The following is an 8,249-nucleotide window of genomic DNA, read 5'->3' as shown; positions in this document are numbered from 1 at the left end:
AGCATCTGAGCTCGGCTGGGGTGGCCTCCAAAGATAGAAACCAGCCCCACCTTACAACAGAAGATATTAGGAGGGCATGAATGTCTGATGGAGGGAAGAGAGATTGTGCCCACTGCTGCTGGAATCCTTTCCCAGCCCCTCTGTGGGCTGGTCCAGACAGACTGGTTGGAGCTTACAAAGTCTTGCCCAGCCAGAAGAGAGTGACACTGCCCCAGCCTTTGTCAGGGTGCAGCCATCTTTAACCCCATCCTGAGAGTTTACTTGTACTGTGCCATCTTCCATTAGTTTCTCCCTTTACGAATCCTTAGCATGGGCACTGGCTCTTTTAGTCAGAGTATCTGCCAGGCTGAAGCCTCACTGATGAACTGGGAGTGAGGCCCCAACCCCTCTCACCTTTATCTGGACACCTGATGCTCTGTGGTCAGCGTGGGTGTGGTGGCAGTAGCTGCCTCTACCACTTTTAAGGGGGGTGGAGGGAGGAGAGTGGCTTTGGTAGTGGAAAGAATATCTGGGTAGACCTTGTGTGGAGAAGGGCTCAGTTCCAGTTCTGTCTGCATCTGGGTCACCTGCTAACTGGAAATGCAAAAGCTGTTCTGTAAACTGTAACTGGAGTGTTTTCTTGTGGCAGACTCTGTGCCCTTCTTTCCTGCCTCCATCATGAAGACTGGAAAAGCCCTCAGTTACTTGGCAGCTTCCCTGAGAAAGAAGTGCCTGCCCCCCAACATTGTAGTTAAGGGATCCAGAAGGGAATTTTAGGAACTTTTCTTTTCAAAGCCCTATTCCTGCTCTTCCTTTCCTATTTTAATGTAAACATGCCTGGAGCTGCAGCAACCTTCTTGGGATAATGAGGCAACTTGTTCCCTTCCATGTGCTAAAATGGGGTGTGGAGGCTTCCTTTGAGCTGTGTATCAGCCTATGGTGCCTGACTCCCAGCTCCTACCTATTATATGAGGAAAAACCCCTGTAAACTCCTGTCAATTTGAATTAATTCCTTACAGTTTAATGTATTTCTAACTTACAAGTGAGTGGTCATTCTTTTAATGACCATAAACTTAAGCGAATTTTCATCACTCATGACTGTCAGGTAGCAATAATGCCAATATATACATCTGTATACTTACAAATAAATGTATACTACATGTGTGTGTGATATACATTAAGCAGGAAGGGTTGTGACAAAGTACTATTTTGAGAGAAAAGTAGGTTCTGGGTTTTCGCTTTAAGGGAGGTTTGTCCTGCCTTTGGTGTTCAAAAGCCCTGGTTGGTTTAGGCTTTTCTGGGGAGTGATGGAGCCACATGGGTCTCTCCTGAGGGAGAGGGAAACAATGAGCAAAGGATCATCATGAAGGAGGAGGAGAGGAACACTTTCTCTGAGACTGGAGGAGGAAGCAAAGCACTATGGGTCTATGAGCAGGAAAATGGGCACCAGCTGCTGATCTGAGGAGGCAAAGTTTGTGGGAGCTGCTGAGGTCTCAGTTCTGTGGAAGCAGCCTCCGGCCCTTCACCATTCCACCCCCCTCGCCCACACCAGGACCCTTCCGATACTGCAGAAGTCCTGGGGTCACATGTGATGTGAGACTCTCGCCTACTAGGAGAGGGTGACACTTCTGAAAGCTGCATCCAGGTCACTGAGGGCCACCTACCCTCATAGACTGGATAGCCTAGCAGCCTGGTGTGATGAGCTTTGGAGAAAATGTTGCTGGTAACTGGACCTTCATGCCCAGTTCAAGATAATTGGGGTGTGGGCTTGCCTGCTGGTGCTCAGAGCTTTTACTTCTGGCTCTGCTCAGGAATCAGTCCTGGCAGAGCTTAAGAACCATATTCTGTGCTGGGAATCGAGCTGCAGGTCAGTTGTGTGCAAGGCAATATCTTACTCTCTGTAATATCTCTTCTACCCTAAAATAATCTTAGACACACATCATGTTCATGGTAGATGAGTTTTCTGACTTCCACACTGAAAGGACCGAAGAGCTGTTCAATGACACCAAGACTCAAAGTTCATGCAAAAGCAAGGGGTTTATTACTCAAGCATATATGCAGGGGCACCCAGCATAGAGGCTGAGAGCCTCGTTCACAAATCCAGCAATTCTTTTATAACACTCCAGTACAATGAAAAAATTTCAGAACACAGCATGACCATTGATTTCAGGAAGTTTAGTGACTTACATTTCAAGGAACATTTGGAACATTTATCACAGATACTATAACAGGTTGTACAGGTTCAGTGAATTTTCAGTTGCAGTCACCTTAACCTTTTGGGGGCTTTACGGGTGTATGCAGAGACTTTTTAAACTTTTTTTTTTAACTCTTTCAATACAACTAGGAATTGCTCCAGGGGAGGAATGGCAACTCTGTCCATTCCAACTGCCACGCCTGCCAGCCACGCCTGCCAACCACACCACATAGCACTCTGCAGGCATCTTTGAGTGTTTGCAGTTTCAGTTGTACCTGGGGCCAGGCCTCCCTAAGGCCTGCACAGCAGGCTGTGCCCAGCATGGAAGGGTCCTCTAGGAAAGCCCTCCCTGGAAACACCACAAAGTGGTATTCTTTACTCTCTGGGCTACCAGCCGGGCTATAGGCACATGCTATAGACTGGCCATGTGACCTTGGACACAGGGCACAGCTCCCGTAACCTGGCTTGCACCGAGGAGACGCAGAGGCAGGACCACACCATTGCCCAGCATTCCTATGCTTCCTGGGCAGATGCGCCCTCAGGAACTCTGGTCCTATCTGATGCGGCCTCTGTGACCATGCTGGCTTCTCTGGTCTCAGTTACATGTTATGTCCTCCAGGCTGCAATGCACACAAGCATGTACCTGTGGTACATACACAAACACACCCGTACTTGGCAACATGTTCAGAACACTTGTCTGCGAATGGATGTTCCTGTAGAGCAGGGGTCCTCAAACTTTTTAAACAGGGGGCCAGTTCACTGTCCCTCAGACCATTGGAGGGTCTGACTATAGTAAAAGCAAATCTTATGAATGAATTCTTATGCACACTGCATATATCTTATTTTGCAATGAAGAAACAAAACAGATACAAATACAATATGTGGCCTGCAGGCCATAGTTTGAGGACTACTCCTGTAGAGCATATGCACTACAGCACTATACACACATTGGCCACACCATACCATATATAAAAAAAATATATATATAATTTATATATATGGGTATGTGTATATATATATGGGTATATATATGTACATATATGTACAGGCATACATATATGTATATGTATATCCCCATCTAGCCTTCTCTCCAGGACTGCCTTGTAGCAGGGCTAAACAACTGAAAATTCATTTTCTACATTGCCTTTCTGTTAGAGCGGCAGTGCCCGAATACAGGCTGGAACCTTTGGACTTTCTGATTTATCGGCAGACTCCAACCCACAAGCATGCTTCCCCCCCACACACACCAGATTGGAGGCGGGCTGAAGTGGAGTGGCAGATGTGGCCAGTGGTACAGTGGCCTGGGGCTCCCTGATCTTGTAACCTCAGTAAGGGAGCAAGGGCCAGGGGCCAGGGCAGCTCCTGGGAGACCTCATATCTGGGGTGTGGCTGCTCTTGAAAGCTCAACCTGAAATCAGTTTCAGCAGGTCTCCTGATTATTTTATAGCCCAACCACCATGATAAATGTCTCTGAATTAGCAAGAGTATTTCCTGTTCTCCATCTAAGTCCTTCAGATTTTAGCTATCCTGACCCCTAGTTAGATTCTCTCCTTTGGGAGGTGCTTCCATTTTTCCCATCTATACCTGACAGGCCCTAGAGACTGCTCTCTCTCAGCAAGCTTCTGGTAACTGTGTGGGCACTGATCTTGGTGATGGAGAGAAAAGCTGCCCACACAAGGACTGAAGTAAGATCAGTAAGCATCCCAAAAAGGGTCAATAACTCAAAAATATACATTTGGAGGGGGCATAGAAATAGAAGACAGTACAGGGACCGAGATTGGAAAGATTTCTTAGGCAAGTGAAGGTTGCGTAGGGAAAACCTCTTTCAGGATGATGTGAAGTTAAGACACTTGGCATGAGCTATATCTGGGTTCCCTGAATTTGATATAAAATGATATCAACAAGAAGACTTGCTAAATCCATCTGGCCTAGCCCCGGAATGGGTTCCAGTGCTGGAGATCCCTTGAACCCAGGGAGGGTCCCAGGAGTCGGGGATGTCCAGGGGTCCCAGGAAGAAAAACGCCCACCGCCTAATGAGGAGCCACCAACCTTGAGGATGCAATCATACGCAGGTTTATTTCCTTGACAGTAATCTGGGGCATCACTGCAAGCCAGGAATTCGAGCTGCAGTGAGACCCTGAGAATCCAAATTTACAAACATTTAAGGGAATTCATATGGTAATGAGCATACAGGTCAAAGCATTTCATAGGTATATACAGTTTGAGTCATCCAATGATTTTTTTTTATAGAAAATGCGCAATTTTCTGTCTGTTCAGCCCTTTATGACATCATTTACCCCAACTCCTAGACTGATGGCATGCAGAGATACAGGTTGAACCCTTCAGATGGTCTCCTAATCTACAGGGTGGAGAACCCATCTGTTCAGCCCCTTCATGACATCATTAATTCCAGCCCTCAATCCGATGGCATTTTTGTGATATGGGTAGGACTTCCAGGTGGTCTTTAGGTGTGTACTGATTAGGCCTGGGAGGACCCCATGCTAGCAGGGCAGAGGTGCCCCATGTGACCAGGGTGGAGATACTGGGCTGTTGGGAGGAGGGTGTCTAGGGTCCCATGTTGGAATGTAAGATGATTAGTTGGTTTACCCTCCCTTCAAGGTGTCTGGTGGAAAATAAGATGTTCTTGCATTCCTTGGAATGTCTTTGTGACTTACAGCCTGGTTCCAGGAATCAGCTATCTTCTTGGGTCTAGTCTTTCTTACCTTGAAATTGCAGCCTATGACTAAAGTTGCAGTCCCATTTATTACTAAGAAATCACTATTCCTATTAAAAACTAAGAACATACTATGTCAAAAATACCAAAAGTTACACACTGATCCCAAAATCTAAAGTCATCTCTTGGGGCCTGAGAGATAGCATGGAGGTAAGGTATTTGCCTTGCATGCAGAAGGACGGTGGTTCAAGTCCCAGCATCCTATATGGTCCCCCAAGCCTGCCAGGAGTTATTTCTGAGCATAGTCAGGAGTAACCCCTGAGAACTGCTGGGTGTGACCCAAAAATCAAAATCAAAATACAAAAAAACAAAGTCACCTCTTTTCCAGACTCAACAGACTATTGCTTTATTATTATTATTATTATTATTATTATTATTATTATTATTATTATTATTATTATCATCATTTCATCATCATCATTATTGTTTGGGGATCACATTTAGTTGTGCTGAGGGCTTACTCCTGGCTTTTGCTCAAGGATAACTCCAGCCGGGGCTTGGTAGACCATAAAGTTTGAATCCTGGTTAGCAACATGCAAGTCAAATGTTCTAGCCGCTGTACTATCTCTTTGACCCCATGTTGCTTGCTTTCAGTAAGAATGTCAAACCTTGAGATCATCTTTGACTCATCTCTTTCCAGTTATTGATTGTCAGACACTATGTATGGCTAGGAGATCAGGGAAAGCAGCTCATCTCTCGGGATCTCCAGTGTGAGACATTACCATTTGGTGGCTGAATGCCTGTCTGCTAAACACAATTACCTCATATTGGCTAATGATGTTGCAGGGTATCAGGTGAGATTTCTAGCACATGGAATCAGCTGCAAATTCAGTAATTAGCATAATTTAGGAATAATGATGAACATCAGTGATATTTTGAGCAGCAATTCTGATGTGATAGGAGTGTCTGTGATTTTCATTGGTGACAAAGACACTGCTGGAGTTACTGGAGTTTGCAATTAATATTCATAATTGAGGGAGATCAATACATTCAGGGGTTCAGAAGATGGTTCAGAAACTTTAAGACTTGTCAGTTCAAACCCCAGAGCCACCACACTTGTTCATGAATGTCTGGCTGTTTGAGATCGAAGATGAGGAATGGCCCAGAAGAGGCTTAGTGCTTTGAAAAGTGCCCCTTTGAAAAGGGTCCTTTCAGTACAGGGGCCAGAGAGATAGCACAGTGGTAGGGCATTTGCCTTGCAAGTGGCCAACCCAGAAGCAACAGTGGTTCAAATCCTGGCATCCCATATGGTCCCTTGAGCCTGCCAGGGGCGATTTCTGAGCGCAGAGCCAGGAGTAACCCCTGAGCGTCTCTGGGTGTGACTCAAAAACAAAACAAAAAAAAGGGTCCTTGCAGTACAGCTTTCTGCTCTGCAGAAAGAAGAGGTGGAATGCTGGTGAAAAGAAAGGTGCAATTGCTTCCTATAGGTATGTGCACTCTCCCCCACCCAAATTCTGCCTCAGGCCCCAGGTCAATGAATGAGTCATTCATTTCCAGAAAGGAGATCAATGTTAACTAATTTGGAATGACTGGAAAATTCCAGAATAACAGGAATGTAGGGATCAGACTGGAGAGGCCACAATGGCATGTCCACTTCATTCCGCTTTTGTGGGTCATTCAGGAAGATGTCAGAGTATATACATACTCCTACATTCTCCCCACTTTTAGCCTCAAAAGGCACAGGGCCTGGGGCAGTTCTTGCATGCTGGGTCTCCCTAGATTGCCATCTCCAGCAGGAGTAGGCTATGTCCAGAAAACTGTCTTTGTGCCTAGGTTCTGTCCATCTATTTTTCCCCCTCTGGCTTTAATTCTGATTGTCAGATCATTTGCTTTTACAACTTGGGACACACAGTAAGGTCATAGGGAATAAAGTTTTAGCTTTCCCTTAGAATGTGAAGCTTTGTAGGCTGCTCAGTGTTCTCAGAGAGCAGTTACAAAGACTCCCTGCTTTAGTAGTGGAACATTTCCCTTCTGTGAGCAAATAAGAGTCATTGGTTCCTATTTGCAAAGTGAAGTGATTAGAAGGGTTCAGTCAGGTATTCTTTTGTGTTTTGTGTTTTGGAGGCCACACTTGGCTATGCTCAGGGCTTACTCCTGGTTCTGTGATCATTCCTGGCAGGGCTTAGCAGATTATATAGGATATCAGGGTTCAAACCTGGGTCAGATATATGCAAGACAAGTACCCTACACATTGTACTATCTCTAGTCCTAGTATCAGTCTTCCCTCCCTCCCTCCCTTCCTTCCTTCCTTCTTTCCTTCCTTCCTTCCTTCCTTCCTTCCTTCCTTCCTTCCTTCCTTCCTTCCTTCCTTCCTTCCTTCCTTCCTTCCTTCCTTCCTTCCTTTCTTCTTCCTTCCTCCCTCCCTCCCTGCTTTCTTCCTTTTTCCTTCCTTCCTTCCTTCCTTCTTTCCTTCCTTCCTTCCTTCCTTCCTTCCTTTTTTTTTTTTTTTTTTTTGGTTTTTGGGCCACACCCCGCGGTGCTCAGGGGTTACTCCTGGCTGTCTGCTCAGAAATAGCTCCTGGCAGGCACGGGGGACCATATGGGACACCAGGATTTGAACCAACCCCCTTTGGTCCTGGATCGGCTGCTTGCAAGGCAAACACCGCTATGCTATCTCTCCGGGCCCAGCCTTCCTTCCTTCCTTTCTTCTTCCTTCCTCCCTTCCTTCCTTCCTTCCTTCCTTTTTCCTTCCTTCCTTCCTTCCTTCCTTCCTTCCTTCCTTCCTTCCTTCCTTCCTTCCTTCCTTCCTTCCTTCCTTCCTTCCTTCCTTCCTTCCTTCCTTCCTTCCTTCCTTCCTTTCCCTTTCTTTTTCTTCAAGCCCTGCCAGAAGGGACCCCTGACTGCAGAGCTAGGAGTAAGTCCTGAGCATAGTTGGATGTGACCACAAAGTCAAAAACAGAAAAGAAACCAACAACACATGCATACTAGGGTATGCTCAGGGTCATATTCAGGCAAGGTGTGTGCTCTCTGACTGCAAATTGTTTGAATGAGAGAGGAAGGAAATATCAAATTTCACCAGATTCTCAGACTTGTCTGTAATCAAGAGCAGATTCAGGTCTCATGCATTCAGTGGTTTCCAAAAGTCTTTCTGAGCAACTCATCATCACACCATTTAGGTGATCAGTGGGGTCTTCAAATGGCCAGGACTGAGGAACTTTCTGGGATTCCATAAAAAATGAATAAATGTGAAAGGAGAAATATTCACCTCTATAATCTAAGTGGGCTATTTCTGAATGTCTCTTAATAAATGATAGACTAAAGAAAAGGTAAGAATAAGGAAATTTGGGGCCGGAGAGATAGCATGGAGGTAAGGCGTTGCCTTTCGTGCAGAAGGTCATCAGT

The sequence above is a fragment of the Suncus etruscus genome, chromosome 6 (assembly GCF_024139225.1).
Source record: "Suncus etruscus isolate mSunEtr1 chromosome 6, mSunEtr1.pri.cur, whole genome shotgun sequence".
Classification (NCBI taxonomy): domain Eukaryota; kingdom Metazoa; phylum Chordata; class Mammalia; order Eulipotyphla; family Soricidae; genus Suncus; species Suncus etruscus.
The sequence above is the reverse complement of the archived record's forward strand: the minus strand, read 5'-3'. Positions refer to the sequence as shown.